The sequence below is a fragment of the Serinus canaria genome, chromosome 19, assembly GCF_022539315.1.
Source record: "Serinus canaria isolate serCan28SL12 chromosome 19, serCan2020, whole genome shotgun sequence".
Taxonomy (NCBI): domain Eukaryota; kingdom Metazoa; phylum Chordata; class Aves; order Passeriformes; family Fringillidae; genus Serinus; species Serinus canaria.
The window spans coordinates 861,629-888,665 of NC_066332.1; the positions used below are offsets into that span (position 1 = coordinate 861,629).

The window sequence follows — 27,037 nt, forward strand, 5'->3', positions numbered from 1 at the left end:
CTGGTAAAAATGGGAGAAAAAGGCTGCAAAGTTGGACGTGCAAGTTAGTAAGGAAAAGTGGTTTAAAGTTGGTGGTGGGAAACTATCTGACCAGCAGCCTGAACTGTTATTGCATCCAGCTCCTCATGAAAGCAAGCAGTGTAACTGGCTGTGTTGAACCATGATGTGAAGTATTGCACAAAATAGGCATCTAGGAAAAACCCTGTGTCGTTTCAAATCCCCAGGCATAGCACAGGAGAGGTGCTGGGGAGCTCTTAACAAAAAAGAGAACAAACCCCAACAGCCTACTAGCAGAATTTTAAACTAGACTAATGTAGGCAAATGTTTAGAGGTTCTTTTCTTCCTAGGACATATCTGATTACTAATTGGTGAATAATAGTGTGCCTGGCTTGCTTCTGCACTGAGCAAAGAGTTTATAGTGTGTGGGGCTTGTGGCTTCTGGATTATGTTGTTGGATTGATGCCATCTGTAATACACAATTTAAAGTTAACAGAATTTTGATCTTGAGCTTGATGTGCCTATCCCCCTTCCCAGTACCTTTTAAAGGTTAATTTACATTTTAAACTGTCTTCAGTGCCAGTTATCTGTTTCTACAGTGTTGTTTGGAGAAGTTTGTAATGGGTACAACAGAGCTGTTAAGCTGTCCCATGTGATTTCTTCTCTAACAATTAAAAAAACGAGGACATGTTTTGTGTCGAGCATATTAGTGAGTTAAATTTTTGTGTTAAAGAATGCAAAATCAGGTTGTATTGACAAAGGGGATTTTGTTTTCCTGCACGTAGGGGGTTTTTTCCCTTGGTTTTTGGTAACAGGCATCTTTCAAGCGTGGGGCAAATGCTGGAATGGACATCAAATTCCACTCTTAGCAGGAGCTTACTCTCTCTGGAGAGGTCAGCAGTGTCTGTTGCTGCTTTTTACACAGTTGTCCTTTCTAAAGTGTTGGGATTTCTACGGGGCACTTGAAAAAAATCTGAAGATTGGAAACAGCCTGATTTGGAGACTGGAGAAAATCAGATGCAATAAAGAGCAGATTTTACATCAATTATGATGTATTATTCTGGCAAGCATTTCATAATCTGAATATTTTGTTTTCTGTTTTTTTTAATTAGATACTGAATTAAGGTTTTGGACTTTAGTTGTTCATTTATCCCATTTGAATAGCGAATGCTCAGCGTTAAAATGTGCCTGTACTTTAGTCTAATTAACTAGCTAATGCTTGGGTCTGTGGAGATTAATGGCATTTAATGAAATGTCTCTGTCTCTCTCTAGGTGCAAGGGGAGAATTTGTTTTTTGTTTTGTTTTGGTTTTTTTTCCCCTGAGTAATCTTCCTTCCTGGTATGTTTAGCAAAATGGGGATTTGTTTGGGTTTTTTTTCTTTTCCTGGCAGTGGTGGGGACTGGGGACAAGGAAGGCTGGGGGTGCATTCCCCCTTATCCGTCCCTCCATCCCTCCGTCCCTCCATCCCTCCATCCCTCCATCCCTCCATCCCTCCATCCCTCCATCCCTCCATCCCTCCATCCCTCCATCCCTCCATCCCTCCATCCCTCCATCCCTCCATCCCTCCATCCCTCCCTGTCCTTACAGCTGAACTTTGCCAGCCCACACTCACTTGTTCCTCCCCTCCTGATCCAGTTGCCCAGCCCTGCCCTTTCAAACCCCAGCCCAGAGAAACGCTTTATTTCGGGCTTTGTAAACCGCAGCTCCGTGGTTTGACACCTCTCTGGTGATGCAAACTGGCTCCTGAGCCAGCAGTGGCAGGTTGTAACAGCCCGGCATTCCTCCCTGCTTTCCTTAGAATGACCCTGCAGAAATGCTCCTGAGTGCCTGCCCTGGATTACGGGGATGTGTAATCCTTGGGAAGGCCAGCACCACTTGAAGCTATTGTTTCAGGAAACCTGCTGCAGGGTTTAACTCGTTGGGCTTCTGGTGGATGAATATATGTCTCCTTCCTCGGGGCTGCTGTTCCTCGATAAAAATCTGTCTTGCTTCCAGTGCTGGAAGGCTCTGTGTAACAGGAGATCATTTGTAACTCTGCTGACTGAAAGAGTCCTTAGGACGGAGCAGTGATGGGTGGCAGTGGTTTTGTACCCCCTTTTGAATATCGAAGGCTGCAGTAATTGACTCACTGTTACACACAGCCTGCTGTTTCTGCTGTTACCTGCTCTGTAGGTGGGAGAGGGCTTGGCACACAGGTGCAGGGCTGTCCTGGCCCCTCTGTGCCCCAGCCAGCCCTGCATCCACACGGTGCCCGTGGCCAGCTGGGTTTCCTGTCTGCTGGGCACGTGGGCTCTGAGCACTTGGGCACATCTTGGGCAGGAGGCAGTGTCAGCATCTCTCCTTTGCTGTGAGACTGAAGCTGCCTGCCCCAGAGCAGCAAATGGAGGGCATGCCCTTTGGGGATAACACCCAGGCTAACCTGGGATTGTGTTTTAAAGCTAACCAGTGGATTTGGATGTCTGATTCCAATTAAGTTAGCTGTGGGTGGGTTGTCTGCCTCCCTTGGCTGTCTGATAAGCCTCAGCCAGAGTAGCAGGGAGAGATTTTATTCCAAAGCAAATTATGGACCTTGAAAATCAAGAGTTCTGTGTGTTTTCTCCCCTGCTTCTGCCTGTAAACTCTTCCAGGTTAGTCCTACTACTTCCCATCTTATTTTAGGGGTTAGGTTGACTTTGAAGTTTCTTTTTTTTTTTTTTTTTTATCAAAAGAGTGGACTGGACATAGTAGCAGAACTCAGCTTTCTTCCTTTCCTGCCACCCTTCCTTCCCCGCCAGGCTGTAAAGAGCAGCAAGGTCAGACCTTTTCCCAATGATTTTAAAAAATTCTTTTTAGATTCCCCTGCATTTGCAGGTCTGGGTGAGTAAGAGAGGAAGTGTTTCCTGATCTTGGCATCAGGCATAGATGAGTAGCTTGATGATAGTCATGGTACCATCTGTGTGCAGAGTAGTGTGAAGTCCTTCCCAGATGGTGTGGGGGGTTTCTTTGGGTGGTCCACGGCCGCTGTTTGGGTGTCTTTGTCCAGGGTAAGCTGCTCCTGGGATCTGCTTCCCTCTGGCATTGGACGGGCCAGTGGAAAAGTTTCAGAGTCTGAGTGAGCCCAGCCCCAGGCAGTGGAGGATCAGGGTTTAGGAACCCTTGTCTGTGGGCTGGGGTTTGTGCTCTCTGTGCTGTGGCTGAGGCTGAGGGTGCCCTCTGTCCTTGGGTGGCACAGCCAGAGGAAGAAGGGGCTGTGCAGGGCCTTCTGTGGAGTGCAGTGAGTTCTGTCAGAAACAGGAGCTGAGCTGGATTTTTGTAACTGTTGTATTTTGGAGATGTAAACATGCATTTCTTCTCCCCAATCACTGAGGTAGATTGTTCATGTTGTCCTGAATCCCCACAGACTGTCTTGTGCTTGTTAAAATGTCTGTATTTCCATTCTCATTGCCTAAGGATGTCTTTCATGTTAGCAATAGTCCTAATGCACTTTCCTTCCCTTTGACATATTGCTAACAAAAAATTAAAATTGAACACTGTCTAACCTGGGATTTTTTTAAAAAGGAGGTTCTACATTGCCCGTGCTTTCCTGAATTGTTGGGTTATTTTTAATGGCATCTACCAGGTGACTTCTGTGCACTTGTAAATACCAGGAAAGGTTCCGAGGCAGAGAGGTCAGGGAAGTGGAAGGAGAGCAGCATGCTAACACCCTGTGCATCCCCTCTGCTTCCAGATTGAGTACATCTCCTCTGCAAAGTGCTGAGCCTTTACCAGCCCGGGGGTAGGTCTACTAATGACTGATCTAAAACCATCAAATTCATTTATTTGTCACTGCCAGTGACAGGCCAGTTAATGCTAATGGATTCTTTTTTTAGCCTGTTGACTCTGGTGGTAGTCTCATAAATGTTGTGAAATCCAGAGCATTAAAGGCAACTTGGAACTTGTTTTTAGAGGAGAGCCACTGAAACAGGGCAAGGTGGGGTGTGTGCATCAAGATGTATGTTGTGCTAAGAGGGAGCAAAGAACAGTTCTAGTTCATTAAGCTCTGTCTTGAGTCTGGCTGTTCCTGAGAGTTATTTGACTTTTCAGTTGTACTAACTAAGTGTTCTCTTCAAATGCATTTTGGGCCATGCTATAAAGTGAAGAGAAGCTGTAAATAGTCAGTCATCTTAGGGAAAAACAGCTTGTTTCAGAAAATGGTTCATCTCGGGGCCTGAGTCTTCTCTGCCCCTATTGTGTGAAAGCACTTAAGCATACACTTAAGTTGGCATAAGCGTGTGGGTAAGTGCTTTGCTGAATCAGCATGGGCTCAAAGCACATTATTAAATGCTTTGTTGAACTGTGAAGCCCATAGCAGAAAAGATTAAAAGATTACTTTGTGTATTTGACAGTACTTTGTATATGGTCAGTTCCATCACTTCTTCAGATAGGCAGTTTTATCTCTGTCATATTCCCCCCTCCACTGGAGGATCTCACTCACAAGAAAATACTATTCTGCTGTTTCCTCAAAAAACTGATTACAAGGTCAGTGTAGCATCAGACTTAAAAAAAAAAAGTCATTATTGAAGCTTAATTTACTCTCTAGCCCTGAAATCACACGTTCTGTTTGCCTTAGTCACTGGAATAATTCTGTAAACTATGTGAGTAGTGTTCAACGTGGCCTGTGATCTTTACGATATTATTGCTGTAGAAATTGTGGTTTGCTGAGTAATTTGAAAGTTACTGTGAAACTTTGTAGCCAGATCAGCATGAGGTATTAATAAGTTACTTCTAAACTCTGGCATTTTACTGGTCTCCTGTTGAAAGTATTTCTTCTATTTTTTGAGTGCAGAGAAAATCTGAAGAATGTTGGGAAGTTGTTCTCCCCTGCTCAGTCATTCCCTGTGCTGGGACATCTGCAGCTGGGTGTATTGTTGTGACTGAGTAGGCTTAAATGAAGATGGGGAACTTGGATTATAAAGAAGGACCCTGCTAAGGCTTATGCAGTTGTGCACATGAGGAATAGTCCCAGAGACCTCAGGGAGCACAGTGAGATGCAGACAAGGCTCCTTAATATGTTGGTGAAGTGTAGGTGGCAGGAAGGGTGAAGGCAAAGAAGTATTGACAGCAGCAGAAAGTGCCTGTGCCCTGCCCTCCCCCTGCAAAGACTTGCATTAATTTCCCATTGACTCTGATGTACAATAGGGAAGAGGTTTCAAGCTGACTGAAGGGGCAAAGGTCCAAGAAAACTACTGTAGCAAGAACTGATGCAGAGTGACAGTAATGAGATGGCCTGGCAGGTGGGAGGGAAAAATGGTGGGGTGGGGGAAGAAAGTAATATCTGGTGAATTAAGGAGTTCCCAGGGTTTGAAGTTGTTAAGTCCCCCTGGTTTTATTTTCCTTCCTGTGTGCCACACAACTGTGAGATGGGGCTGGGCAGGACTCCTTGGCTCCTGGTGCAGCTCCAGCCCTCCTGGCTCAGGGCTGGGTCCCTGGGGGTGCTGGCATGGCCCAGAGGGTGCAGAATTCCTCTGCAGTGCTCCCAAACCTGTGCTGTGCTGCTTTAATCAGTGTTTTAGCATGCCTCACTCAGAGCTCATCTTTGCCTTGTTCTGTGGGTCAGTTTTGCATCAAAGAGAAGGTGAGGAGCACAGGACGGAGAAGGGTTTTGAAGTTTGGATTTATTTAAAATAGCGACTGTGAAGTGCAGACAAGACTTTCAGCTTCTTGAATGCTGGTGTAAAGAGAATGCCTGCTGGATAGAGAGTCTGGGGTGGCTTTAACCAATGGCTGGATGAACACTTCAGGAATCTTCCCAAAGGGTGATGTGGCGTGGTGTGAAAAGAGGTTGCAAGGAGCTGGGCATTTGTGCCAGCTCTCCATGAATCCCACTGGACTGGGAGATGTTGCTCAAGTCAGGGGCCTGGTTTATGGCAAAAGCTTGCCAGCTGCAAGCCCTCAGCACTGGCAGGTTTGGTGGTGTTGCACTGCTGGAAGAAGGTGTTGCTGAAGGGGATGTTGCCAGGGGTTCTTCTGCAGTGCTTGCTGAAGGAGTGAGGCTCCTGTTTTATCCTTTTGGCTGTGTTATCAGTCATTTCTGTTCAGAGCTGTGTTGGTGTGATTTCCCTGCTCCAGCCCTAGCTGTGTGCAGGGCTCCACATGTACACAGAGCATTTATCCTTTTGCCAAAGGTTTGCAAGGTGCTGTGAGTGAGTGTAAAGATGTTTCTTTGCTGGTGAAATTCACCTACCTCTGCTGTTGTATTTGCCAGACCTACAGAGCCTATAGCAGCATGGTGTGTTCAATGAATTGTGGGAGGGAACAGAAAACATTGAAAAGAAACCCAAAGGTAATGCTGAGATGGGAAATACGATGGGAATTTTCTGAGGATGGGGGTATTGCCCCACCTTTTGGTCTGGGACTGCTGCCAGCCACTGTGTTGGGTGGTGTCAGGTCTTGTTCTCTGCCATGTCCTCAGGATCCCTGAGAGATCTCTCCCAGGAGTACTGAGCAAACCCTGAGAGCCCTACAGCAAACGCTGTTGGCTTCTTGCAGCAGGAGTTCTCTCTCCTCAAAAAGTCTCTCCTGTAAAGTGCTTGGGGTTGTTCTGATTGATTGGCACCAGACATCTCCCCTTCCTCCCCAGTCACTGTCTGTAGGTCAACTCTGAGACTCCAGCCCCAGATGGGTGGCCTGCTGAACACACTCCACACATTTAACTGTACCCTCTTCAAACACTGCCTGGTGAAAAAAACCCTCCTAAAACCTGCCATGGCAATGTCCCAGGCCCACTGTTGGCTGGGATTGTCCCAGTGCTGGCTGGGCTTGGGAGCTGAGGAGGCAGAGTGGCTGTTGGTCAGACTCTGGTGGTCTTGGCACAGCGTTAGGAACCCCCAAGGCCCTGGTGGGCCCGGTACTGGTGCTGCCATGGAGGCTGGAGATGAAGGGTCAGAGGAAAAAGGGCAGCAGGGGATCATGCAGAGATGTCAGCGTGGCAGAGAGCATGGCAGGAGCTTCCTGCCCCGTTTTGGTGTGGCAGTGAAGGGCTGCTCTGTCTGGGGGATGTTGGCAGCATCCCTGCGCTGGGGAGGAAGTGTGGGAGGCAGAGCGGCCCTGTGCCCTGCCAGCTCTTTATGCCACTTGTCTTTGAGGGGTTCACCTGGGTTTTTTGTCGTTTTTAACGGCTTTTGGCTGTAGAATTGCTGGGGGGAGGCCCTGACTGGAGCGGCAGTGCTCTGGTTCAGGCAGGGGCTGGAGCTGCTGAGGTTCCTGCCTGCGCAGGCAGAGGGGAAGCGAGATAAGGAGGCACAGCCACGGCATGTGGAGGGGAGCTGGTGCTGTGAATTATGGCTGGTGCTGGGGCACAGTGCTGGGGCCAAGGAGGAGCCTGCCAGAGGGCTGTGGGGGGCTCACAGGGCTGCTCCCAGTAACAGAGCAGAGGGGGAAGCATGCTGAACTGCAGGTGTCCTGGGGGCCTCTGCCTCCAGATAAGCCTTGGCTGCTCTTCCCTGTGGCCATGCTGGGTGCTCAGCCGTGCCAGGCACTCCTCTGGGGGCTGGCTGGCTCCTCTGGGGGAGCCATGCCTGCTCCCCTCTGGGTGCCCATGGGAGCACTGGGAGGGATGGTGCCGTGGTGTCCCTCTCCTGTGCAGATGGGGATCCTGTCCTGATGTTTTTGCAGAGCTCTGGGGACAGGCTGCCCCAGCATCCTGAGCCTCTATACCCCCATGCCTGCCTGGGGGCATTTCCAGCCCACCTGGGACCCCAGGGGAGCGTGGCAATGGGGATCTCCTGCCACAGCACCTCTTGTGCTCTAAACTCCTGCCTCATGCAATCCCAGGAACTGGGATCGAAGCAGCAGGCTCTGTGTGACATGCCTGGCAGTTTATGTATGAGGAGGGAATTGTGATTGTCCTGTGTGTTTTATTTTTTCCCCTCTCTTTTTCATCTGGTCACATCCACTATATCATTAATCTTCCCAATCAAATACAATGACAGTTGAAAGTCTTCCACAGTTATGATTCCCCCAAAGTTTTGTGAGTGTGGCTTTGATTTTGTGGTAGTCATAAGAAGTCAGTTTAGATTTCTGGACCTCTTTTTGTAGGTATTTCCAGTGGATATTTTAGAAGAGGCATTTGTCTTCTCTCTCGATTAAGCACGTGTATGCAATAGGAAAAGAACAAAATAGGGAATTGAAAAAAATATTAAAACAGTTCAGTTACCAGTCCAAAAGCCTTAGTGCTAAAGAGCCATGAAGAAGCTTTATTGGAACTATAATTGCAGACATAAGCAGTGATTATCTGTCTTCGTGCCTTTATAGTCCCCATCACTGTCATCTGAACGCATGAGGCTGATGATAGTGTGAGCAGAACATTATTCAGCTGGTGCTGTGTAATCCTGATCTCTGGCAGTGTGGGGAAAGTAACAGAGTCAATTCACTTGAAAGTGATGGGGAGAGAAGCAGGCAGGAGAGGACAAGTATTGTTGCAGAACACCTTGCTCATGAATCTTATTTCATCCTGGTTGCAGCTGAAGGAATGAAGGGGCAGGGTAAACTTCTTACATGGATGTGGTCAGACAAATTTTGCTGCTTCTTAATGTTCTTAGAGGTCTTGGGCAGGTGCTGCCCTTGGTCATTGAAGAGTGCCTTGGTGTGTTTCCCTGAAATGCTGTAAATTGGCTCCAGCTGAGAGAAGGGCAGCAGCACCTGCTTGTCTCACATTCCTGAGAGCTGGAGATTGCTGGATCAAGGCAGACAAACGGATTCTGCCAAGCACTTCTTGAGGTGGAACAGAGATCAGAGAGCAAGTCCTGAATTTCTTGGCTGATTATTGGAGCTGGTTATGCAGGGGAAAATGTGCTCTGGGCAGTGAAGAGGCAGAGGGGGAAGAGGTGATTTGGTGGCAGGAGCAGCGTGTGCAGTGGGGATTGTGCCCTGCTGGGTGAGCCCAGGACTGGCACAGGTGATTTGAGTTAAAATCACCTGTGCCTGCTCTCTGTGCCCTGCTGGGTGAGCCCAGGGCTGGCACAGGTGATTTGAGTTAACCTGCTCTCTGTGCCCTGCTGGGTGAGCCCAGGACTGGCACAGGTGATTTGAGTTAACCTGCTCTCTGTGCCCTGCTGGGTGAGCCCAGGGCTGGCACAGGTGATTTGAGTTAAAATCCCCTGTGCCTGCTCTCCTGTCCGTTGCTCCCCTGCTGTGCTGCTGATGAGGCAGGTGTGTCCCTCACCTGAAAGCAATTACCAGGCCCCAGGTTTGATTGCAGTCACCTGCTCTGGTGAAGGTGCTCAGTGCTGAGGTGGTAGGAGCCAGAGCTGCTGTGGTCTCCTCACGGACAGTCCCCCATGGTCCAGGGCTGCTCTCAGCCATAAGAAGGTAATGCTTTGGGGGTGATTTTTGGGGCAGGGGAGGCGTTTGTTTAATGGGAGGCTGGTTATGCTTGTTTTCCTTTTTTCTCCTGAAGTTTTGAGGTGAAAGAGCTATTTTAAAGGAGAACAATAGCTGCAGGGGAGTCCAAAACTTGTAAGCCTGCTTTTTGTATTTACTCTTGTACTGCATTAGGACCAAGTGAAAAACAGACCTGAACATGCATGTTTTTGATGGGCTTTTCTTCATTTCTTAGTGATGATTGTGTTTGTGTTGGAGTTAGCAGGACATATTCCACTTACTGCTGTTAGAGCAGCTCAAAGCAAAGCTTCTAAGTTGCTTAGTATGCTCCAAGGGCATTTCAAAAACAAAACCAGAAATCTGCTAGCAAAGTGCCTAGATAGACAGAGAATAGGGAGTGCAGTTTTTGGAGGCGTGTGCCTGCCTGTCCACTCTGTGAAAATAAAGTGAGGTAGTGATGGTTTGAAAGTTTCTGGTCTTGAGCTGAGTGAGCTGTGAGTGAAAAGCTGATTCTTGGAAAAGTTTTATTCAAAATGTTAGTTGGTAGTCTGTGGTATGTACATTGCTGGAGACATCACCATCCTACTTTCACGAAAGACTTGTGTGCTGAAATGACTTAAACTAGTTTAAATGTGGCTCTTGTTCTTACCACACAGAGATGAGGTAAGTGATTGTCATCACCCTTGTTTTATGGATGTGCAAAACAGAAGTGCTGCTCACGTGTTCTGCAGTACTTGAAATAGGGAATTGCTGGTGCCTTAGAGGAGGGTTATTCTGAAGATGAGGTGTGCTGGCTCTGCACTTGCTGGGCTGTGTGTTCCCAGGGGCTGGGGAGGAGGGGACATGCAGGGTTTGGGGGGCTGAGGTGTCCTGGCCGTGCTGTGGGCAGTGCTGGGTGAGGAGCTGCAGTCCCCCCAAGTGGATGAGGCCATGTGTGGAAATAGCCTGGCTGTTGCATCATTGGAGATGGAGTGAGTCAGTCACGAAACCCTCTACAGAAGGCTTTTGTAACTAGTACTGGCTTATTAGAAACAGTTGCTGAGGATAGGCCTGGCTTTACTGGGCAGGTGAAGCCTCTTAGGAGGGGTGTGAGTGGTGCTCTGAGTGCTTGGGGCACAGGCAGATGCAGGGAAGGCTGTGAAATGTTTAAGATGGAGGGGGGAGAGCAGACGGAATGTGATGCCCGTGTGACATCTGCCTGGAGCTTCCAAACCCGTGGTGAGCCTCCATGGTATGGGGTGAGAAAGGAGGAGCACGGTGCCTTTCTGGGGGAAGCTCTGAGTGTGTGGGTACACAGCAGTGCTGCAGTGCACAGAGGTGTGCCGGGGAGCTGGGGCTCTGCCTTGGCCATGGGCAGGGGAGGCTGGATTGGGCTGGAGCTGTGCTTGTGAGTGCTCTGTGCCTCAACCTCTGCCTGCCCCTGGGGCTGGGGTTCCAGCCCTGGCACATCCCTGCCCTTCCCTGGTTCCAGCCCTGCATCCCTGGCACATCCCTGCACTGAGGCAGTGCCCAGCAGCAGGGACAGCCCCGGTTCCAGCCCCATAGTGCCAGGGCAGCAGGGACAGCCCCAGTTCCAGCCCCACAGTGCCCAGGCAGGCTGGGCAGCAGGGACAGTCCCAGTTCCAGCCCCACAGTGCCAGGGCAGGCAGGCTGGGCAGCAGGGACAGCCCCAGTTCCAGCCCCACAGTGCCCAGGCTGGGCAGCAGGGACAGCCCTGGTTCCAGCCCCACAGTGCCAAGGCAGGCTGGGCAGCAGGGACAGTCCCAGTTCCAGCCCCACAGTGCCCAGGCAGGCTGGGCAGCAGGGACAGTCCTGGTTCCAGCCCCACAGTGCCCGGGCAGCAGGGACAGCCCCAGTTCCAGCCCCACAGTGCCCAGGCTGGGCAGCAGGGACAGCCCCAGTTCCAGCCCCACAGTGCCCAGGCAGGCTGGGCAGCAGGGACAGCCCCAGTTCCAGCCCCACAGTGCCCAGGCAGGCTGGGCAGCAGGGACAGTCCTGCCAGGCTCAGGTCCCAGCCGTGCCCGTGGTGGCTCTGCCGGGAGTGCTGGCTGCTGGGCTTTGGGCTCTCTGGCAGAAATGAGGAGTATCATTGTGTTTTATTGTGGCTTCTAAGAAACGCAGCGTGTTTGTGCTTCGGGGAGCCCCAGGGGCTTTGTTTTTCACCAGGCCTGAGCTATTCTTCAGCAGAGCCTTCCTGGAGCGTGAGCCAGTTCTGCCCATTAGGACTGAGAGACGGGCCTGACTGATTTCTGCTCCCTGCTGCATAATAAATCTGATACTAAAATTAGTGTTGGTCTCCCTAGGCCATAATTCTTGCTGAGATTATAGAGAATCGTGTGTGCAGAGAGGAACTGTGGTCGTGTGTGTTTGGGTTTTTTTTATAACCTTGAGTGTCCAATTTCCAGGTTTTTTACTTAACCCCCCCCCATCTTTCTCCCCTTTTCCTCTCTTTTGGGAAGTGCTTAGCCTTTCTGTGTATTTTGGCTATTTAAGCCTCTGTCACTGCAGGCAGATGAGTTCCTTGGGAGCTCTTCTGAAGGTTTTGTAATTGAGTCTTTTACCACGGCGACAGGATATTATTAACCTTCAGTAAAGCAATTTATTTCATACTCCTTTGTGGGGATAAGCCTTTTTTCCCCCAGGAAAATATGTACGTGGAAAGGGTTTTGCGTACAGAGGTAGCTCGACTTGCAGCAGTGGTTATGATTTTAGGAAAATTAATAATTTTCACAAAAATAGGCAGTTCGGTTTGTGTCAATTTAAAAAAAACCCTTTGGTCCTGAATGATCCCACTCCTGACCAGTGTTTTATTTTCAAGAGCAGACTTTTTGCCTGTTGGTGTCTTTGAAAAGAGGTTGTATTTCATGTTAGAGCTTTTGATATTTAGCCTGTGTGAACAGTAAACCATTTTGTTGTGGTCTTTCAGATGGCCTTAAGAATGACCTGAGAGCTGGAGGGAGGAGTTCCTCACAGGGTCTCCCTCTGGGCATGGCCTTTGCCCTGAAATCAAATGCAGACTAGTCCAGAAGTCGTTAAAGATTGGGTGCTGCCAGAATAGCAATTTCCAGCCAGGGGGGAATGCTGGATAAGTGGCCAGCCTGGCTGAATCCCTTGTGCTCCCCACTGAGCACGGTGACAAAGGCACCACTCTGGGATTTGGGGGATCCAGGCTCAGGTGTCACTGCAGCTCCCTGCACCCCAGCTTTTATTTTAGATAGAGGATCAGAATATTTCTTTTCCCATGTCTGGTTGGACTTTTTACTTCAGTATTCTGTTAACTTCAGAAAAATGAAATTAACAATGCACTTGGCCTGTTGTTCCAGATACTTGAAAACTCTGCACTGTTACAGCGCTGCTTTCGAGGGAGCTCAGCACACCTTGCAGGAGGAGTGTGTTATTTTGGCAATTCTGTTAGATGGACCAGGGGTATTATTCCCACATTATACAGCAGAGCTTGGACGAGAGGCGAAGTGCTTTGTCCAGAGCTTTACGTTTATTAACACACTTGAACCTCTTGGCGCCGTGTGGAGGCTCTGAAAGCAGAGTCATCGTTTCCCCACTCTCCAGCTGGATCTGCTGCCTGGAGTGCAGGGGGCATCCTGGGCAGGGATGTGTCTGTGCCACTCCTGGTGGCCTTGGGCAGGGCTGCCCAGCCAGCTGCCCCTGCTCTTGCTGTGCTCAGCCAGGTGCTGCTTTTCTGCATGTGCTCTGTGGCACTGGTCCCAGCCCCTTCCCATGAGATGGGCTTTTCCCCCTGGGCAGAGGTGTTCCTGAGCAGCTGGGCAGTGCAGGCTGCCCGTGCCAGGGTCTGCTGGGCTGTCCTGGGCTCACCTGGGCACTCCGTGGTGTCCTGCTGGGAGCAGGTCCTGCTTGGTGCCCTGTCCTGTGCCTGGGGTTCATGGGATGGACCTGCCCCTTCCTGGCAGCTCGTGGGTGCTGCTGTGGTTTGTTGGCTGCAGTGAACTGAGACTTCTAAAAACACAGATGAACACCATGCTTTGCTTTTATCTGCAGCCCTGGAGGCTGCCCCATCCCTGGCTCTGAGCAGTCTGCAGGGGAACAGAGGGGCTTCTCCAGAACCCTGTGGGAAAGGACCCTTTGCTGGGTGGTCCCTCAGCCTCTCCTAAAATTCCAGAGACACGTTACATGCAAGAAAATGTTTTTGTTACAGAAAGACTTCCTGGCCCCTTCACATGCTGGTTTTGTAAAACTTTGCAGCTGGTAGATTTATTCTTAAATCTTCAACCAGAGAATCTTTCTATTTTAAAAATGCTTAAAATACATTTCCCCCCTTTTTTGCTCTGTTGTTGTAAATGAGCCCCACAATCCGAATTTTTTTTTTTCCTTTAAATCTTCCCCACCAGAGATTTAATTAAAATATTGTGAAAGGCAGTCATTGAAAATGAGAAACCTTTTGAGTGGAAGGCACCCTGATTTCCCTCTGCAGAGCTTTTTGTCACCATAGAGATGAAAAGAGAAGCTCAAAATTGCACTTTCCCCTTGTGTGTTGCTACTGAGGGGCCGTGGCTGCAGGTAGCAGCTGCACTAAGATCAGCAGGGCTGGCTGGGGCTGAGGCTTTAACTCTTTGCAGGGCACGAGCTCTGGGTCAGGATTTCCTTCCCTGCTGGAAGCATTTTTCTTAGTCTATTATTCTGTTTTAATTTCCTGTGCTTCTGGGCTGGAGTTTATCTGGTTTGTGGAGGGAAGGCACGCAGGGGCCCATCCTTTTGTCTCCATAAAAGCAGAGCTCAGCACCTCTGAGCACAGCAGGGTCCTGAGGGTCTGCTCCGAGCTCTGCCACAGTGTCCTGAGGTGTTTGTGCTCTGGGGAATGAGTTGGAATCCCACTTGGCCTTTTTAATTTTCTTTCTTACAGTTTTTTTAGTGTATAAATCATAATTCTTCTTTAGGGTTTGAGCCTGTCTGATTCTCCCTTAAAATAGCTAAATGTTGGGGTTTTTTGTTGGTTTTCTTTTTAAAATCAATGAGTTAATGGTGTCTTTCTTTCCTTCCAGTAACCCCTCTGGAAGTGTAGGGATTACTACATCATAAATACATGCTGTGAGTGGTAAAACTGCTCTGCTACAGTTTCAAAGACAGTCCCACAAATTGAAGATTATTGGAGGGGACATGACACTGGGCAGTGTTATGCTTTTAATCATTTTAAAAACAAATTTTTCTCCCTAATCGAGTGAAGAGCAGGCTCAAGTGGATTCTTGGCACAAACATCTCAGACAAATGAAAGTAAAATGTGTATTGAAGCTGTCTGCTGTTGTATATTTTAGACCATACCTGTTGTGGTGGCTGATCTCAAATGGGTGCAGTGGTTTAATTTTAAGCTGTTTGAGTGAGACTTGTTGTGTTTAAACTTTCAGACAGAAAGTGAACATAACCCATGTAATGGCATTATTAACAGGGAGTATTACTAAATTGTAAGTTGCAAATTAATGGTTTAACTCTGAGACTAAATATACAGCTGTGTTCTTGTGTAATGTTACAAGACAAAATTAGATCAAGTATTTAAAAGCAGAAGAGCCTCATCCAAACCCAGTGGGTGTCTTCCCAGGGACTTCACTGGGCTTTTCCACCTGCAGGGAGGGTGCAGACCTGTAACCCCAGCACAGTCACTGAAATGAGTGTGTGCCCTCCACAGTGAGCTGTTAACATCTGATTACCAGAGGTACTCCTTTATTTGGAGAAAAATAATGACACTGCTTGTTTCCATGGTGGTGGGGGCTTGGTTGGGTTCAGCTGTACCTCATGGAAGTGATGCAGTTGTCGGTGTGTATCTGAGTTCCTGCAGGGTTATGTGTTAATTTTTAAATGAAACGATATTTGGGAGCTAGGCTTGGCTCTGATGCAATTTGCCCTTGTGCTTTCCTTGGCTGTTGCTAATAAGAAGTGCTGGCCTAAATCAGCGTCTTGAAGAATCATCGATTTGCTAATTGCAGATAATCAAGTCCCTGCTCACGCTGAGACCACTTTTGTTTCCTGCCATTCTGCCAGGATTCAGGCAGCATCTCCCAGCCTCTGACGTAACCAACCAAGTGGGTTTGGAGCACCCACGTGGCTCCTTCCCAGAGGTGACAAAGTTATTGGTATTCAGGCTTGATGAATGAGGAGCTGTGATACCACTGACCTTTCTGGCCCAAATGAGCTGTGGAGGTCACAGCTGGGAAGGGGATGTTCAGAGAGCTGTGCTGGCACAGCTTTGCACTGCTCACCTGGGTTAGTGCACTCCTGGGCAGTGTGTGCTGACATCAGCCTCCTGAAATTGTTCTGAATGTGTGTGGTAGTTGCTTGTTATTTTTTTTTTTTTTTTTGTAAATGTGCTTCCTGCCCCTCTGTGTTCAGCTAGGGGGATGTTCCTCTGAGCTGTAGACTTTGCAGAGTGTTTAAAATGAAGCAGGGCTGATGAAAATTGGTGTCCCACAGTTAGCACTGTCAGGAGAGTTGAGGACAGGAGGCTGCTGCTCTGGTGGCTTCTCCCAGTGTCCTGGCCTGTGGGCACAGCAGGTTGTGTGGGTGCTCTGTGTTCTCTCCTGTCCACCTGAGCCAGCCACCCTTTGCCCATCAGGCCTTTTTCAATTCCCTGGCTGGATCAAGTCTCACTGAAGGCTGGTGAGCTTTTCTGGTGACTTCATGTAGAACAGCAGTTTATCTCGGACCATGGGAAAGCAGGAGGGCAGTCAGAGCCCTTCTGAGGAGGATGCTGTTAGCTGAGGGGCATTGTCCTTCCCTAGGTGCTGGTCCTCTGGAGAGCCGGGCAGACCCTCTGAAGCCCCTTGCTTGGCAGGTCAGGAGCTGCTGGAGCACACTGCCTTGGCTGAAGGGTTTGGATGAAATAAGGAGGGTTTTTCCTGCAGTCCATCTGGCTGGGAGCTGCTGCTGCTGTGTGTGCAGGGCAGTGTGTGCCTCAGAGCTGGAGACACAGCCCTGCCCTGCCATGCTCGCTGCAGGGATGTGCAGCAGGGATCGTGCTCTGGGCTCTCTGGGGTGTGCTGGGGGGGCACACAGGGTGGCAGTGCCCCTGTCAGGAGTCACAGGGACACCCAGTCAGTGGTCCCTGGGGGTGGCTGCTGGAGCCGGTGCCAGCCCCGCTGCCGCTTTAAAGCCACACCAGAGGAACAGATGAGCACTGGGCAGCTTAGGTTACATAATCTCTTTTGGGTTTAATGTCAGGCCTCCCTGAGCCCCATCCAGTGCCAGCTCCCAATCTGGCTCATAATACTCCTGAATGTCCTTTTAATTTTTATTAATAGTTCTCTTACTGTAGTGTTGCCTCTGCCTGGCTCTGTGTGCTGTGCGTGCCTCGGAGTTCACTGCTCTGCCCTCTGAGGCATCCCCTGCCTGGGCTTCCTGCTCCTGCACCAGCCTGGAGCCATTCCCACAGCTCTCCTTTGCTACTTCAGAGGTGCTTCCCAAAGGTGTGGTGGGGAGGGAGGCAGGAGGATTGTCCAGGGTCATAGCCTGTGTGGATTTGGCTCCTCTCATTTGTCAGCAAAGCTGGTGAGAACAGAGCCTGGTCGGAGCAGAGCAGGACAGGGGTGCTGGAAGTGATGAAGGTGATGGGGAAGATGAGGCAGCAGAGCCAGACAAGCCCTGGCTCCACCTGGATGGGCTCTTTCTCTTTGCAAACACAGATTTGTCAACCGGACTGACTTTTTTTCAAGTTTAGTTTGTTCGTGTCTAACTGAGCTGGTTTGTTTCTGTATTGAGTTTTTATCTTTTGTTTACAAAAGTTCAAGCTCCTCACTGTTCTTCTCTGATCACTTGGATGTAGTGAAGATGAGCAGTTCTGTGGAGACAGAGCAGCAGTGATTTTGGGTGAACAGTGGTGTGTTTCAGAATACCAGGACTTTTGCTCACCCCTAATTCCTTAAGTAGGTGCCTCTGTGGGTGTTCTCCACTCCTGCTAGGGTTGGTGCTGATTCTGTGTGTGTCCCCTGATGGCTGCTGTTTCTCTGAAGGCCTCTGATTGTTTGTTTAGTATGTAAAAGAATAACATAATTAAAATAAATGCAGAGGGGAGAAGGAACTGAGATGTTATTTCAGACCAGAGTCTGGGAACAAAGTAGAAATCACAGAATATGTGTGGTTCAAGAGGACATGGTTGAGCAGCCACATCAAGCCCTTGGATTACTTCTGCATTCCCTGGGACAGCTTCCCTTGCATCAGCTCCTGCCTGACATTCTGTGCCAGATAAATAGCTGAAAAATATTGCAGGGAGGATATTTAATGCATTGTGAAGATCAGTGTGTTGTAGCAGCTGTTTGAAAAATGAATGTGAAAGCCCTGAAGAGCAGAGTGCAGTGCCCAGACTGCTCTGTGTGCTGCTTTGGGAGCATCCTGGACCAAGGCAGGGCTCAGAGCTCCTGGAGGGTTTTACTCCCTCCTTTGATTTAATTTTACTACTTTAAATGATTTCTTTGTGGGGAGGGAGGCAGGGGGTAGCTGAGGGGGGGAGAATGGATCTGTTTACTTTCTTTGGAAGCCTCACACACCAGTAGCTGGTTCTTCCTAAACTCTTCTGTGAGTAAACCATGGAGCAGAACTGATAATGCCATCATGATCTTGACTGTGAGCCAAACTGTGCAAAATCCAGTAGCGTGTCTGAATGGCTGAAAAAGCCCAAAATAAATCACAAAGTGCTGGTAATACAGTCCCTGCTGCTGTTTGCCACAGGGGTGGATTGCAGACTGTGATCCCTGGGTGAGTAAGTCTCTAAATTTTATTCAGGGATGGTGTGTGGCATAGCTGGAGTACCACAGCATCACTGCTGTGCAGCATCAAGGAGCAAGGATCCAGCACTATTGTTTCATTTTGTTTGTTTAATTTTATTTATTTATTTTTATTTATGTGCTTTTCGGGCTGGGTCATTTTGCTAGTAGATCTGTGCAAATGAAAGTCAAGACCAAGATGTGTGGGGAGCATTAATTTTATTTTATCTATAAATATATGTATGAACACACACATAATGGGTGCCAGAATCTCTTACATATTTGTGTTTGTTCAAGTGTACAAGAAATGTGATTGACACCACTGAAAAGGGAGAGGGAAAACAAAATGAGTTATAGCTTTTGGTCCCTAAACTGCCATTTCTTAGTGTATCCTAGAAAAGCCTTCACCCTAATGGTGCTGAGCAATAAATAACACAGGGAAGAGTAATAGCTGCCCATGGTAGCAAATTATAGTTGATTTATTGCACATAATATATACAGGTGCAGCTAATTTAATTAAACACAAGACCTTTTAAATGCTGTAAAGCCATCCCTCTCTGCAGCCAATCAGCCCTGTGGTGCTGTAATAAGGCTTTAAGTGAAATAAGCAGCATTACAAGCACAGTTCTATTGGTCTGATCAGCCTTGCATGTGTTGGAGGGAGGGAGTATTTTTCCATAACCATTAAAGCCACTTTAAGTCAACTTATGGCATGACAAAGTCCAATTTAATGTACTGATGGAAGTTATCCCATTTGTGCCTCATCGTGGAGCAGCACATGCAGCTTGTTGTGTTCTTGGCCAGCTGAGGGCTGCTGTGCAGGGGAGGAGGCTTGGGTGTGTGGGATCTCACCCTGGCATGGGAGCAAACAGCAAACAGAAGTTGTGGCTCCTTGGAGCCTCTCTGCTTGCTAGTGGGCTGTCTCCTATCCATCCCCCATGTGAGATGGGAAAAAGGAGGCTGTGGGAGCTCCTGTAGGTGAGCTGGTACATCACAGACTCCTGAAAAGGCTTGGGGTGGAAGGGGCTTTGTTAAAGGTCACCCAGTTCCTGCCCTCTGCCATGGGCAGGGATGCCACTTGCCACATCAGGTTGCTCAGGACCCTGTCCAGCCTGGCCTGGAACATTTCCAGGGATGGGGCAGCCACAGCTTCCGTGGGCAGCCTGTGCCAGGGTGTCCCCACCCTCCCAGGGAAGAATTTCTTTCCAATATCCCATCCAAGCCTGCCTTCTGTCAGTGTGAAGCCACTGCCCCTTGTCTGTCTGATGTGAAAACTCCCTCTCATCACCCAGGTGAGCACAGGCAGCACTCTGGGCTGCTCTGTCTGTGCATTCACTGCTCTGGGGTTGTTATCCCCTGGGCTCCTTTCCCAAATCAGAAGTGGCAGTGGGGGTGTGTGTGTTTGCATGGAAATACACCTCCAGCCTGGCTGGGAGCTGCTCCCTCTGCTCCCTGCTGCTGGAATTTCCCCAGCAGGGCTGCTGCCTGCCCTGCAGTGCCCTCAGCTCATCACCATGCTGAGCTCAGTCCCCACCCTGGGATAATGGGGGAGATGCTCCACGATACTTTGCCACCATCACTTGATTATTTGTGAAAGCCTGAAAGGCTCAAGTAGCTGATTGATTAATTTTTCTCCAAGTTTTTCTTCCCTCTGTTGCCTTCATTTGGAACATGTAATCAGGGAAGGAAGAGGCATTAAGAATAGATGGGTATGCATATGAATGCTTAATTTTTTCTAATTCAGGCATTCATGTGGGCACATGTATCCTGCTGCACGCTGTGCTAAACAAACCTCTGCCAGTGCTCCTGGGGGCAGATGAGTGAGTTTGGTGTGGTTTTCTGAGCCTTCAGTGCTGGAGCTCCTCTGCTCAGGGTGGGTGAGTGCTGGGCTTGGTGTCTGGGAGCACAAATCAGACATCTACTTGACCTTTTTATCCCTCAGCCCTGGGAGGAAGGCCAGCAGCTCTGCAGTGAATCTTTCCAGTCCGTGTGCTCTGGTCCAGCACTCCTGTCTGTCTCACCTGGGGCTTCCAGGTGTAGGTTTGGAAAGGTGTTTGTTGTCAGGAGCTGCTGGGGGAGGTGTGCAGCCAGGCAGGAGCATCCTGGGCTCAGGAAGGGACCAGGACCTGGTTCCACCTAAGCCTCAGCAGCTGCAGCCACCTGGGAGAAGGGTTTGGTGTAGAGGCAGTTGCTCTGTGTTGGTGGGGAGGAGAGTGAGTTGTTTGTGAATTAGGGGTAGCAGGAAGAAAAGCCCCAGATAAAAGAGAAAAGCCCCAACTGCTTTGCAGTTTGGTAAAATGAGTGATAATTATTATTGTTCCAAAAGAAGTAGAATTCCTAAGCATAAGAAAACTAAAATGAAAGCATCTTCTGTGTTGGTTGATGTGATGGCTCCATGGAAAGAAAATCTTGGATTTCTTTTATTCCTTCTTTTAAAATTCTTTTTCTGAGTAAGTCCTGTCTCTGCCTGTGGATGCTTTCTGGACGAGGATCTCTATGCCTCAGTTTCTTATCTGTTTAATGGATAGAGTAACAATTAATCTCACTTCTCAAGGATTCTGTTGTGAAGTGCTTTTGAGAAATCTGGCCTGAAATGTCACATTTGATAAGGCTGCTTGAGAGCTTCCATAAAAACTGCTTTTAATCCCAATTATGTTTGATGATAAAATATTGTGAAATAGATTGCTCCTTCTCTGGGCTCACTTTCTGTGTTAGGATGTGGAATGGAGCTGAGACCTTGCAACCAAAACTGGAGCATTGATTGAAACCTGTAGTTTATTTAATGGTTGGGACAGAGAGGAGAAAATTGACTGAACATTGCCCAGAGAGTGAGAATACTAACTTCATGTTTTAATTTCTCTTGGAAAAAAAATAATACTGTGTTCTAAGTAGGTCCAGTGTTTGCCCTTCTGTGCTGTACTAATTCTCTTCTTGTACTTGTAGTTCTGATTATGTTCCCTCAGCTGGTACTTCAGGAAACGTGTTTGTCTTTGAGCATGTCTGGTGACTCAGACACGTCTCCATAGCATCTGGTGAGCGTAATTGTCATTATTAATCTGCCCCATGCCAATCTGTCCTCAGCAGCAGAGGGAGGCAGGGAAGGTGCTGCATGACTGGGTGTGCTCTGCAGAGAGAGGGCCTGGGAGAAAGGTTAGAGAGAACCTGGGCTTGGCTGAGTTCTTGTGCTTCCTGCCCCTGTCCCCAGAGCCATCAGAGAGCGCAGCCAGGGCTCTGCCCAGCTGGGGCTGCCACGGGAGGGATCCTGGGGAGGTGGAACAGGCTGGGAGGGGTTCCTGCCTGTTCCAGCCTCCCTGGCCCACGTGCCCTGCTCTAATTTTGTAATGCTGCTATTTCCAAGTGCTGGGTGAGCGTGTGTAAGGTAATACCTGACTGTAGAGCTCAGAGATTCATTGGAACCAGATACAACTTGGCATTATCTCTGGAGCTTTGTCCATTTTCCATTTTAAACACAGCTGAATGAAGTCTCCCACAGTAAAGTCCCTTCTTCCCTCTCTGGCTTGTGTCAGGGCTCTGCTGCCCTGTGGCCTAACCACAAGGTGAGCCATACATCAGTTTTAAAATGATTTTTTTTCCCTAGGCCCAGATGCTCTCTGTCCTTATGGGAAGGCTCTAAATGCTCTGTCTTCACTACTGGACCTCTCTCTTCCCAATTCAAATAATCACAGGCTTTTCCTTCATTCCTGCTATTAATCAAACTTGACTGCCTGCTTAATGCCTGTCTTCCTTTTTTTTTTTTTTTTTCCTGACATGCTGATTTTGGTTGTTGCTTCCATAACAGGATTTTGTTGCCTTTGGCTTCACAATAAACTGGGGAAATTAATAGTGTATGATTGAGAGCGCATACTTTAAAATCAGTTAAATGAGAAATAGATATTTTTTATTACTATTAAAAATACCTTTTTTGTCAGTCCTTTTGTTTTGAGCAAAGGGCACATTCTGCTTTAACTATTTTATCCTATGTGTGCTATTGTAATTTACATAAATGAATTTTAAATACAGTTATAAGCTGTGGGAAGATGTTATTGTCTCTGCACAATGAATGTGGAGATTTATGCTGTGCATACATCTTGTGTTAGATTAACATTTGTTCCCTCGTCTCTGTTGGATAGTGTCATGATGGAGCCTTGAAATCTTTACACAGGTACTTCTCATGCTTATTTAAAACAGCATTTGAATTCTGCTTTTTCCAGTCCATTCATTTCATGTAAATATGCCTTTGGATATTTGACTCAAATCTGATGACATTGACAGAAATAATAAAACTTCTGTTAGGAGTGAGATGGGAACTGCTGTTATGCCCTCCCACCCCCTAAGTACCAAACAATTCCCATTTTTCCCGGGTTTGTGTGTGCAGAATTCAAGCTCTTGAGCTGTTCCAGTGATGTTGGTCCAGCCATGTGCTTCAGCTTGTCTGTGAGGAAGGTCCCAGCCCAATTTCTGCCGTGTCTGTCTTTTGTCCAAGGCTGGTGTCAGGAGCTGGCTGAGCTCCTGCCAGGATTATTACAGCCCTCAGCTGTGACCTGGAGGGTGCAGGGTGTGCACATCCCTCTCTGGGAGGAAACCTGTGGATGTGCTCTGTGTGTCCCAGGGGGGGGTGATGGCAAGGCTGGGAACAGAATTACAGCAGTTGGGGTTCAGGACCTGCCCTCTGCCCACCCTTGCCACTTCTGGCTTTTCCTCCGGGGGAAAGCATCCTGAGAAAAGGCACTTTGCAAATTCTGCAAATCCTTTTTCAGGGGATGTGCTGGTGAAGTTAGGGTGGGGAAGCACACCATGGAAGAGGGTTTTTTCCTCCCGGAGCTCTGGCTTGGGCAGGAGGGCTGTGTGTGCCAGGATGAGTAAGAGAACCCTTGGAACACGTCTGGAGAGGGAAGCTGTTGAGCTGGAGCAGGGCTGCTTGCTGACTTGCCAAACACAAGGCTCTGGTAAATGCTCTTGTGGGGGCACTTAGCCTGCGTGCTGTGGGGGAGGAGAATAACAATTTAACTTGGGGCTGGTGATTATTCTGTGGCTGTGGTTGAATTTCTCTCAGCTGTAGTGGTGTTTTGACTTCTGGGGACAATTACCAGCCCTTCTAGATGTCTCTTTATTTCCACATCTTAGAAATGGCCATTTGGGGCAGATGCACCTGAATGATGTGCCTTTCTTTGAGCTGCCTGTAGAGCCCTGCCTGTCAGGAGTCAGGTTTTACTGCTCCCCTGTCAAGGGAGGGCCTGGTGCTGGGAGCTGGGCTGGAGTGTGTGCAGGGACACGCAGAGGGTGCAGGGATCCAGAGTCCCAGTCACACATTCCCATCCTGGAGCCCTCCGTGTGCCTGTGTGGAGCTGGTTTAGAAGGGACGAGAGAGTAAAACTGCAGTTGAAAAAGGGAGGAAAAAACCATACAAATAACCAGCATATTTTTTGTTCTTGCTGTTTTCTGTTTAGAAAGAAGTTTGTCACAGGTCTGAGTAATGACTGGTTATCTGTAAAGCAATAAGTTTTTTAGGAGGTTGTGGAAAATCGAAAATGTTTGGTTTCAAGGGATAGGTTGTTCTTTTTTTTAAATCTTGTCTGAATGAATTCTGTTTCTAAAAATGTATGTCCATGTTTCAGTGAGGTTTGGTGCTTTTTGGTATTATCCAGTTGCTGCAGTGAGAGTTTTTGATGCTTTAAGCTTGCATTGTTGCTCTCTATCTCTCTTCCTGCTTTTGGTGTTGCCTCTCACATCCAAGGAATGCTCCAGTCTTAATTTCTTGCTTTTGGGCTGTTATTGGCTTCCATGGGAAAGGCATGAATAATGCTTATTGTTAGGTAAATACAGGTGCTGTGTGCTTTTCCATAGCAACATGCTCACCTGGAGGTGGTGTCAGACCTCTGAGGAGTCCCTGGAGGATTTGGTAAATGAATCCATTGGGAGATGTCCTGCTGGGCAGATGTGGTCAGGATCTTGTGGTGTCCCTGTAGCCTGGCTGATGTCACCTCAGCCAGGGGAAACAGTAAATTGGTGGTGCATGAGCTGCTGTTTCCCTTCAGGTGGCTGTAGCTCTTCTAGAGGTCGGCTCTCTGTGGTGCAGGGTTTCTGGGCCAGCTTTTCCTCCTTTGCTCACTGAGCCCCGTGGAGGAAGGCAGCTCTGACAGGAAGTCTCCATTTACATGTGCCAGTGGTGATGAAGCTGCTGAGGAGCAAGTGCCAGAGACCAGAGGAATGCTGGTGCTCTGATGGTCCTGCCTTGACTTCCTGGAGTCTTTACAAAAGCACAAGAAATGAATGTTTGGAGTCAGGAGCTTTGTCTTGGGAGACAAGGATTGTTGAGCCTTGCCACAGGGGCACAGCACAGACAGGGAGGTTTGGGATTATTCGTGGAGCAGTCCCAAACCATGGGCAGGACACCCTGCACAGGAAGGTGGGTATGGCTGAGGGGGGGGCTGTGAGCACCAGAGTGACCTCAGGGGTGGGTTGGAGGTGGAGCTGCACGTGTAGGGTCTTGGGTTTCCAGAGCAGTGTGCAGTCACTGAGCCCTCCTCTGGGAGATGTCCCTGCCTGTCCCATGCATGGAGGAGACCAAGGCACAGAGCTGGGCACTGGCTGACAGAGCCTGGCTGGGGCTGCATTTAAAGGAGTGCCTGGTTTTGAAATCCAGGTGGAGTTAAATAGACTTCATCATGATGGCTTGAGCTAATCAGAGCTGTGGTGGGCCTGCTGCAAAGCATCCAGTGGTCTCTTGTTTCCTTTTCAGCTCTGTTACTGACTGTGACAGCAGCACAGTACTGTGAAGTTCAGGAATAGTCAAATTGAAACCAAAAAGCTGCTCTCTGCTCTGAGAGGGACCAGCTGGAAGTCACTGCTGCTGGAGCTTGAGCCCAGTGCTGTGGCTGAATTCAAACAAACCACCTTCTCTCCCTCCCCCTCACCTATAAATTCATGCTCCATAACATTATCCACTAAAATTCCAGCACGGATAGTTGAAATGTTCTAAAGCACAGCAGAATAGCTTGGGCATCCCCAGCATGACCTTACTTCCCTGTCTGATAGCTGAGGCAATGGCTGAGCCTTGAAGTTGATGCAGAAATTACATTTTGCAAGCTGTTTTGTCTTTGCTGTCTTTGAAGGATGCAGCTGGTGTTTCTGGCCAGCCTCACCCATCTCTTGGGAGAAAACACGAGGTCACTCAGCCTCCATTTGCAAGGGCACTGAGCAGGGCAGAAGACTGGGGTTATTTTAAGCTTCTACTGACCAGTGCAGGATTTTAGACAATAAAAACCACTGGTGTCCTGCTGCCTGCTACCTTCAGCTGCCCATACTCAGGAGTTTACGTTGTCTGTGTGCAAGTTGCCATGAAGGAGGAAGAAATTCAGCATGGGAGTAAGTTTGTGCAGCTCTGTATTTTTGGTAGGTGTTTTTATATCCTTGGGAAAGCTTGGCTGTGACAGCTGTGCGGGGTAATGCAGCGTAGTGACAGCTTTGGGTTGTGCTAAGGAGCTGCAGCGTGCTCTCCCTTCACTCAGAATGCAGCTCTGGGCTTTTCTGTGTCTTTGTGGAGCTGGGTCAGGGCAGGCTCAGGCTGGAGATCAGGAATGCTTCCCCCAGAGCAGAGGGTGCTGGCACTGCCCAGGCTCCCCAGGGAATGGGCACAGCCTGAGAGCTCCAGGATGGTTTGGGCAGCGCTCCAGGGATGCCCAGGCTGGGGCTGGTGCTGCTGTAACCCAGCAGAGAGGGCTGGGTTATCCAAGGTGGGCCTGAGCCCTGAAAAGCAGCTGGAGGCAGTGGTCAGCCCGCTGTGCTGGGCATCCAGGCTCTGCTCAGCTCCTCCTCCTGCAGGAGCTGTGCCTGGCGTGTGTCCTCTGCGTGACTCCAGCGCTTTCCTGTCTCTGTTTATCTTGTCTGCCCTCCCCTGAGCTTCCCAGAGCTTGGGAGGAGGGACTGCTGCTCTGCCTCCCTGCTCAGCCAGGGAGGGCTCTGCTCTGCACCTCTGTGCTGCTGCTCGGACACGAGGGCAGCAGCACTGCTGGTCAGAGTGTCCTGAAATACCACTGGACACACAGCTCACATCCCCTGTACCCCAGAGGAAAATGGTGTGGGCATTTTAATCCATAACACAGGAAAATGGGAGGGAGTTCTAAAATATTGCAGTGAAGAGCTGGTAGTGTATGGAGATGTTGGGCTTGGGAGAAGTTTTATGTACTTTGATTCACATCTTGTTTGTTTGTTTGTTTTGGGGGGTTGTTTAGGACAAATCCTGATGTCATTTGGGGTTTTAGCAGAGCCTTGTTGATCCAGGAGTGGAAGTTAAGGGTAGAGAGGAGAATGTTTGCAATTAGCTACTTCCATGATAAACATATATATCATAGTGACTGATCTATCTATCATAATGTGATTTCCATCACTTTGATGTATTTGGGTGATACTGAGGGGAGAGGGAAGCTTGCTTTCCCTGAAAAATGAATCTGAAGTGCGTGCTGATGTTGTTTTCTGTCCTTCCAGTTTCCTCCCTGACAGAGTGTGAAGTTTGGGAGGCAGTGTAGCTCTAATGCCATCGCTGTCACTCCTTTGCCTCTTGGAACGTTGCTTGCAGCTGCCACCTTCCAGATAAAAACTTGCTTCCTAAGCCAGCAGGACTGCTGTTGGAAAACATGATGCATTCCCTTTTCCAGGCACTGAGAAGTCCTCTTTCCCTGTGGCTGAGGGTCCCTTGGGGTGGTGGCTGTGGTTCCCTTGTGCTTTTGGCACAAGCAGGTGTTGCATTGAGAGTCCCTCTGTGAGGGGGATAATGCATTTTGGCTTCCTGCAGGAGTTCCATGGAGGAACGCTGGTGATGCAGGGTGAGGGACCTTGCCTGGATGCTGTTGGGGCTGGGGGTACCTTGGGGACCCTCATCTCAGAGCTGCTGAAGACTGGCAGCAGATGTGACCAAGTGGCTGAATCGAGGAAGCTCAGCCTGTGAGATTTCAGATGTGCCCTGATGTTGAGGAAGTTCAGA

General features: G+C 48.8%; 1 protein-coding gene across 11 annotated transcripts in view; it reads left to right on the top strand.

The window, feature by feature from the left end:
- Nucleotides 1-27,037, top strand: part of MSI2 (musashi RNA binding protein 2) — a 201,133-nt gene that overhangs the window by 6,040 nt on the left and 168,056 nt on the right. The window lies entirely within an intron of this gene.